Source organism: Photinus pyralis, unplaced genomic scaffold, assembly GCF_008802855.1.
Source record: "Photinus pyralis isolate 1611_PpyrPB1 unplaced genomic scaffold, Ppyr1.3 Ppyr1.4_unclustered_Scaffold2738, whole genome shotgun sequence".
Classification (NCBI taxonomy): Eukaryota; Metazoa; Arthropoda; class Insecta; order Coleoptera; family Lampyridae; genus Photinus; species Photinus pyralis.
Window position 1 is genome coordinate 27,443 of NW_022171256.1, and position 8,997 is coordinate 36,439.

Here is an 8,997-nt window from a genome sequence, read left to right on the forward strand (position 1 = left end):
TATTATGGTTGATGATGTGCTGCTGGTAACAGAAATGAAGGTGAACTTATTGTCAGTGAAGAGACTAGTAAGCAAGGGATTCATTGTAAACTTTGACGCGAAAGGTGCTACCATTAGTAAAAACGGGACTGTAGGTGCGGTGGCTGAATTGATGAACAATTTGTTTGTGTTAAAACTCTATAATGAAAACGTGTCGTTGGTGACTCAGCCCACCGAGTGCGTTCATATCTGCCATCGTAAGCTTGGACATAGAGACCGTGACGCTGTAAAAATGCTTCCGAGATTGGCGAACGGAATAAAATTATGCGAGTGTAACTGTCCAGAGGATTGTGAGGTGTGTATTCGTGGGAAGATGCATCGAGTTCCGTTCCCAAAGATTTCTGGGAGCAAGTCGACAGGTGTGATGGAGCTTGTTCATACGGACGTATGTGGTCCGATGCGAACTGCAACGCTTGGCGGAAGGCGCTACTTTCTAACATTTATAGATGACTTCAGCAAGTATACAGTCGTTTACATCTTGAAACGAAAGTCGGAAACGTTGGAAAAGCTACAAGAGTACGTCGAGATGGTCAACACCAAATTCGGTAAGAAGCCGAAGATACTTCGCTCAGATAATGGAGGTGAGTACACTGGGAAAAATTTTAAACGATTTTTGAAAGAAAATGGCATTGTCGGTCAATTCACCGCACCGTATTCGCCACAACAAAATGGCATTGCGGAACGTAAAAACAGGTATCTAGTAGAGATGGCTCGGTGTATGTTAATCGAGGCCGGACTTGATCACCGGTTCTGGGGTGAGCCATAACAACTGCAAACTATCTTCAAAATCGTCTCCCTTCTCGTACAATTCCTGTTACGCCATATGAACGCTGGCATGGAGTAAAACCAAATCTAAGCCACGTGCATCCCTTCGGCGTTGATGTTTACTGCTACATACCGGAAGAAAAGCGTAGTAAGCTAAACGAAAAAGCGAAAAAGTTGAAATTTATGGGATATAGCGAGGTGTCAAAGGCATTTCGTTTGATGGATGTGTCGACAGGAAGAATTACAATAAGCCGTGACGTAAAATTTTTGAACAGCTTCGGCTCTGTGCAATCTTCAGAAAGTGTCACTTCATCAAGCGAAATAATTGTTCCATTTTTGACAACGACTCCATCTGAGTGTGAGCAACATGAAGTTCCCATAGCGGATGAGGATGAAGAAGATGTCTGCCAAGATGCAATACCTATTGTTGAAGAAAATACCTGTAGAAGGTCTGCCAGGACAACGAAAGGACAACTGCCTGATAGATACGCTTGTGCGGCAGAAACTAGAGTTCAGGAGGAGCCGAGAACGGTGAAAGAGGCGCTGTCTGGACCAGATTGCGACAAGTGGAGGAAGGCCATGCTAGAGGAACTTGAATCAATCCGTGATTGTGACGCTTGGGAGTTGGTCGATGCCCCATGTGGAAAACGTATTTTGGGGTGTAAGTGGATTTTCAAACTCAAGCGAAATACGAATAACGAGGTAATAAGGTTCAAGGCACGACTAGTAGCTCTAGGCTATAATCAACAATATGGAAAGGAGTACGACGAAGTGTTCGCACCAGTAGTTCGTCAAACAACATTTCGGGCGCTGATGTCAGTGGCGGCAAAGCGAAGAATGGTCGTAAGGCAGTATGATATAAAAACAGCGTTTCTAAACGGCGACCTTGAGGAGGAAATATTCATGCGACAGCCGCCGGGGTTCGTCGTCAAAGGATCTGAAGACAAGGTCTGTCGTTTGAAACGGAGCCTGTATGGATTAAAGCAAAGCGCTCGTTCGTGGAACAATAAGCTTCATCAAGTACTGGTAGGTGATGGCTTCAAGAGAAGTGAAGCTGATCCATGTTTATATAGCAAGCAGGTTAATGGAAAACGATGCTACATCCTAGTTTACGTAGATGATTTAATCATTGCTAGTGAGGAAGAAAAACTCATCACGTTGGCTGGAAGGATATTAGAGAGAAACTTCGAGATTGTGAGCTTGGGAGAGGTTCGGAATTACGTCGGTATCGAAGTGGAACGTGATAATGATGGGGATTTTCACATTTCGCAACGAAAATATATAACGGATATCGTGAAGTCAGCTGGTTTGGAGGATGCTAAGTCATCTCCGATTCCCATTGACGTGGGATATTTCAAGCCAAATACTGAAGACTAGCCACTTCCTGATAATACGGAGTACCAAAAGCTGGTGGGAAAATTGCTTTTCGTGGCTGTTAATAGCAGGCCAGATATAGCTGCTCCTGTATCCATTCTCAGTCGTAAACTGCCGAATCCTACGCAGCGTGATTGGAATGAACTGCGACGAATTGTACGATATCTGAAGGGGTCGATCAACTTGAAGCTTCGTCTAAGCAATCGTGGCGATGATTCTGGTTTGGTTGGATATGCTGGCAGCCGAACCACCGGTGTACTGCCCTGGACTTGGGTTGTCACTCTTAAGCTGCCGACGTATCGGCTCCACTTTTGTTCCGTAAGTCTGCGGTGGTTTTCCAACGCCGTGAAGGTTTTCCCAATTCGTTGGCACAGTGTTTTTAAAACGTTATTTGTGTTTCTTGAGCTCTTGATAAAAGCCAGCGTCTCATCTATCGCGTGCTGCACCTCCGTGGCCATGATTTGACCCTCGGTTTGTAGTTTTCGGATGTCCCCCAAATCGCCGATGGCCGATTTAGGGGAAACGATCACCGTGTCCTCCGTTGTGCTGGCGCGTTTCGTTCGTTTCGACCGGCTCCGACCCGTTCTTACGTTTGGGTCCGTCGTCGTGCTGTCCTCGGAATCGCTGCTCGTATCCTCGCGTTTACGACTCGCTTGCTTTTTGGGAACCTAACCTAACCTAACCTAACCTAACCTAACGTAACCTAACCTAACCTAACCTTTTTTTTTTTTTTTTTTTTTTTTTTTGGGATTGGGAAATCCTTTCCGGACACCTCCACGTCTCCGTTCCTTCCCCAATTTACGCTCTGCGCTCTACCTTGGAACCGTCGGCCGACATTACTTCAAGGTAGGCGGTAGTATGGCTCCGTTTATCTGTCAACTTTCCTTTTTAGTATATCTGTTATCATGTTAATGACTACCTTCCACCCACTTTCGTTGCTCATCATTACTTGTGCCACGTTCTCCACAGTTATGTTTGTACCGCACTCTATACCAGCCTTCAATCTTGCTTCCTCCCACCTCACGCATTCAAAGATGGTGTGTCTTGGCGTGTCTTCGGCGCCACAGTAAGCGCACGCGCTGGTCTCTCTCTTTTTAAATTTGGCCAGATAGTAGCTGAAGTTGCCGTGCCCCGAGAGAGCCTGCGTGGCCTCGTACGTCAGGCTTCCCCATTTCCTGTTGGCCCATCGCTCCACATCTGGGATGAACGTCTTTGTCCAGTTTGTACCTGATTCCTCCCACTCCTTCTGCCACTGCCTGAGGGTTTCCTGCCGCGCGGCTCTCCCGGTTCGGATTTTTAGGTTGGCGTCTTGCCTTTCCCTGATGAGATATTTTATCGGGGGCATCCCTGCAATAGCTAGTGCACAGCCTGTCGATATCGTCCTGTAGCCCATTATAACCCGCAGAGCTAGCTTCCTATTGACTCTTTCTAAAAGTTTCTGGTAGTGCGCGTACTTCAGCGCCTTTGCCCAGATCGATGCACCGTATAGTACAGTCGAGAGTACTACACAGGCTAGCATTTTCCGCTTTTCCGGTTTTGGGCCCTTTACGTTTGGTGTGATCTTGGTTAGCTGAGCCAATTGTGCGTTCCCCTTTTTGACTGCTTGGCGCACATGTTCCGTCATGCGCAGGTTTCTATCTATGTACACGCCCATGTATTTAAGATATGGCGATGTTACCAGGGTCGTCTCTTGGAAGCTCACCTCCATCTCCTTTACCTTCCTGCCGCCGTAGAGGAGAGTCATCTCCGTTTTCTCCCACGCGATATCAATTTGCATTCCTTTCAGCTCTGCCGCGACTCTATGTAGGCCATACTTCAAGGTGTCCTGTAAACTTTTCGTGTCTCTCCCTTTGGCTACGAGAGCTAGGTCGTCTGCGTAAGCCACGCTCACTATGTCTGGGCCCATGTCCAGTCTAAGGACCCTATCGTAGAAGATGTTCCACAGGGTCGGTCCGAGAATCGAACCCTGTGGAACTCCGCTCGTCACCGATCTCAGCCTCCCGTCTTGAGCTATGATAAATCTCTTATCCAAGTAGGATTTCACGATGTCTAATAGGTAGTCGCTGATTTTCGCATTTTGTAGTGCCTCGATAATGCCGCTCCAGGGTGCCGAATTAAAAGCGTTTTTTATGTCCAGGGTTACCATGATGCACAGCTCCCTGTTCTTCGACGCCTTCCCCATGATATTCGTCGCCATTTCGAGGGCTTTCTGAATTGCGTCCATGGTGGTCCTGCCCTTGCGGAATCCAAACTGGTTTTCACTTAGCGCTCCCATTGCCTGTATTTCTGCCTCAATTCGATTTTTTAAGATACTCTCCAGGACTTTCCCCGCCACATCCAATAAGCAAATCGGGCGGTATTTAGGGGTCGATTCCGTCGCCTTTGCGGGTTTCTGGATAAGGACCAGCGTGGCCCTTTTCCAAACCTCCGGGTATCTTCCCGTCTGGAGGCATTGGTCTAGGATTGGCGCAACCTCTTCGGCGCACTCCGTAAAGATGTATTTTATTGCTTTGGGCGGGATTCCGTCCGGTCCTGGTGCTTTTCTGTCCTTTACTCTTCTTGCAGCGGCTATGACCTCTTCTGGTGTTATTGGTCTCACGTCTGCTGGTTTGGTTAATGTTCTTTTCCAGTTTTTGGTCTCGTGCGTCGGGAAGAGGTCCGCAATGATGCCCTCCAGCTGGTCGTCTTCTACCCTCGTATATTGCCGCCTCCTCATCCTCCCGGTGGCTATTTGGTATGCCTTCCCCCAGATGTCATTGTCGAGTTCTCCTATGAGGGTCTTCCATGCGCCGGTCTTCGCCTTTTGGATAGCTTTTTTTAGGACTTTCTTCCTTGACTTGTACAGCTCCCTGAGGTTAATCCCGTCTGCCTGTGTTCTGAGATTTTTTCGGTTATTCCTTACCATTGCCCTTCTGGCAGCTACACACGCCTTCCTGGCGTCGCGGATTTCGCCGTTCCACCAGTAGACCGCTTGTCGTCCGGGTCGCGTTGGGCATTTCTTATTGAAGAATTTATCGCATAGTGTGGATATATCTTTCATTAAGGTTTCCGGGGTTCCTCCCTGTGTGATCCGTAGGGGGTTTTCCTTGCACGCTTTAAGAAACTTCGCCCACGTGCTTTCCGATATTTCCCAACGTGTTGTGTTTTTATTCTCCACTTTTGGGGGAGCCAGTGTCGATACGCAGAACTCAATGGTGCGGTGATCACTCAGGTTCTCCTCGTCGGTTACCTTCCAAGCACTTATGCGGCCAGCAATTTCCTCAGTTGCCATCGTCACGTCAATTAACGAGCTCCCGTTCGCGTTCTCGAAGGTGGGTGTCGTGCCGCTATTTATGACGCTTAGGCCGTTTGCCTCCACCCACTCCTCCAAGCAGGTTCCCCTACGGTCGGTGGTGGGCGAGCCGAAGATCTGGGATTTCGCATTGAAGTCCCCTGCGATTATTATTCCCTTTTTGGATTTGTGCGCTCTCATGTGTTCTTCCAGCTTGCTCAAGAAATCTTCAAATTCTTCAAAGGTCTTGTTTGGGGATATGTAGCACGAGTACATAGCTGCAAGCGACGCCTCGACGAACACAAAGCCGTCTCCGCCCTCGCACTTTAGCACGCCACGGTTATTTACCTTTATGAACGTGTCGCGGTTTTTATCACAGTAGTAGTTCGCTTCGCGAGTTCTTCTTTTATTCGGTTCTTGTCCTAGTATGATGTCGACGCCTCTTTCTCTGACGGTTGCTTCTAGAGCATCGTGCGCGGCATAACAGCGATTTAAGTTCAACTGCACCACTTTCACTATGTCCCCATTTTTATTGCCTCTTTGAGCACTCGACGCTTCCTGGAGGGTCATTACCTACGTTGTTTGTAAAAGTATTGTAAACGCGTTAAAATAAGTAAAAAATAAAAATATACCTTGATACGACACAGTTAACAGCAATTGTAAAAACAAGAGTACACTCCGGTACAGCGTGTGCTGCACCCCGGAGAGTATCGGACGGACAGTATTGGTGTAAAACATGTTAAAATATTTAATATAATGGACGGACAACAAAAACAGTTTAAAAACAAGGCTGTATGTCAGCACGTTTAAAAGGAGTTTTACAGAGCCATATGTATCACAGTCTAGGTACACGTTATCACAGACGTTTAGTGCAGGTGTCTTTGGGACTAATAGTATAAAAATCCATGTTAAAGCGATATTTAAAAAACATAAGGAACCCATAAAAATCATTAGACGGTTGTATAGATAAAAACACACAAGCTGGACTAGTCTCTTCGTGAGGTTGAGCTGTCCACCAACCTCGAGGTTCTTCTCTTTGCCTCCACATTCTTGACCGCCTGCTTGAACTTAGCGCAGGCCATGGTCCAAGGCGCATGCCCATCCTCCTCACACATATAACACCTCCTCGGGTTGGTACATCTTTCTTTAATGTGGTCTGTCTGGCCACAGTTGTAGCAACGTTTGACAGCGCCCTCTCCTTCTCTACACACGTGCCCGGCTTCATAAATGTCCCAGCACTTGCGGCACTTCTCAACCTCCACCCTCCTTCTGATCCGGCAGGGGACAATCCCGATCCATACTCTGCTGTGGCTCTCCAGCTCCCGTTCCAGCGAGCGATCCACCAGGATCGTGGCGGTCCTGTTGCCACCCTCTGGCCCCCTTATCGGTCTGACTATCAGTTTATCTGTGGTGTCCGGCTTGAGAATTTCCACGAGCGCCTTCTCTATCTCCTTTTCTGTGGTCAACTCGTCGATGTCTCGCAGATGGAAAACGACCTTTTCCTTCTCATCACCTCTGACGATGCAGCTCGCCGATTTCATCTCATTTTGTAACCTTTGCATAGTTCCCTGGATATCTGATTTATTTTTATCCATGACTAGGCGCAGATGCCCGTCCTTAGTTTTCTGCACCGCCCTCACTCCTTGGTTTGTCTCTCCCTCCAGTGCCTTTTTTGCTCCCTTCAATAGGTCGGCATACGTTTTTCCATCCTCCTTGATGAGGAAGGAGACCTCCTGTCTATTCTTCCGTTTTTCTTCCCTGCGCACGTCGTCGAAACAGTACAGTATAGTTTTATTGTATAGGACGCACTCCGCCGCTTTGATCCATACATCCCTCTCCTCGGGCGCCGTGTAGAATTTTACTTGGGTTTGACCTTTTGCCTCCAGCCGCCGAGCGGCTTTCATAATGGTGCCGATGACCGTTCTGGCCCTCTCCTCGTCTGTTTTCCCTTCGATAGCAGCCACAAAAATAAATCGGTCTTTCCCTTCCTTCTCATCCTCTCCTTCTTCCATAACCGCCTCCGACTTTCTAAAGGTGGTCATCCCTCCTTTAAACGTTTGCAGGCTTTTCACGTGCCCTTCGAATTCCGGGTGCCGGGCGACTAGTTTCTCCCTGACTTGATCTCCTTCTTTTGTTGTGTAAAGGGCCACCTCGTTTCCCATCCAGGCTCCGTCGAAGGTTATCATCCCCCGAGCTGTTCCCTCTGGCCACTTCCTTCTGACCACCTCCCAAATCTCGTCTTCGGTTTGGGCCTCCTCTATCTTTTCTCAGATTTCCTCTCGCTCCCGGTCCTCCGCCGAGATCACCACCTTACACCTGCGACAAACGGCCGAGGCTGGGGGGGCTGGGGAAGCGATCCCTTTTTTACATGCCGCCGGGTCTTTTTCCTCGATGAAAGCCACGATTTCCTCGGCCCCCAGCTGCGATACCGCACTCCGGAGTTCGGCTGTAACCGTTTTAATATCTACCAGGGTATTCTTCGTGATAAGTTCATCTAACCGTTTTACCTTTCTCTGAATTTTCCTAATTAGCTGTACTACCTTCTCGTTTAGGGCTCTTTTATTGGCTTTTTTAGCTGAGGGTACCCCTTCCCCGTTCCCCTCGTGCTTTCTCTTGGGCGTCTCTTTACTTCCTGTGGGAACCGACCTTCCCTCTTCCTCGGACCACCTAAGTTCCCATGAACTCACTCGGGGTGACTTCGGGTCTCCCTCAATATTAATTGCCGCACTTAATTCCTCGGCCAAAGACATCCGCCGTTCTCCCGTAGAAGCCGGAGTTTGCGATCCCATTGCCCCCAAAAAGGGCGCGCTTAGGGGTGCGTCTACCCCCCCCCGAGTGGGGTGTCTAAAGAACCGCCTTTGTACCCGTAGTCCAACGCGCTCAGAATTAAGAACGTACGCCCTCCGGTTTGGATTTTATACCCCTATCAGTCTTATCGTATCGGCCACACTTTATTTACAATTTGTTTACGTAGAATTTATGCCTGCCCGTGAAAAGTGGTGTCGTTTCAAAATGGTCCCACCCCTTCGATTTTGGTATCAAACGGTAGGTCTTGACTTGTCACAACCACTTTCACTTGAACCGACCCTATCGCACCCCTAACACCGCCGCTACGGGATTATCAGTGATTATCACCTCGAATTTGATAGTCCTGCCACCGGTCTATCCGTGCGCCGATAAGGTCGACCCGGTGCGGGTTGGATTCGCCTTTGCGAGGGCTATCTACTATTACTAATTCCTACCTCGTATCTGGTCTCCTTCCGGTAGTAAATTTTCCCGTGTCCTCCTTAACGAACGCTAAAGCGCCCACAACCTTTAAAAATTCACCTCGACTTTATTTATTGACCGATTTGGACGAAACAAACTTTAAGCGATTCGCCTCACTAGCGCGCACCCTACTACACTTTCCAAAAATTTTTAAAAATTCGACAATCACAAAAACACCTTAACCTAACCTAACCTAACCTAACCTAACCTACCCTAACCTAAACCTAACCTAACCTAACCTAACCTAACCTAAACCTAAACCTAACCTAACCAAACCTAAA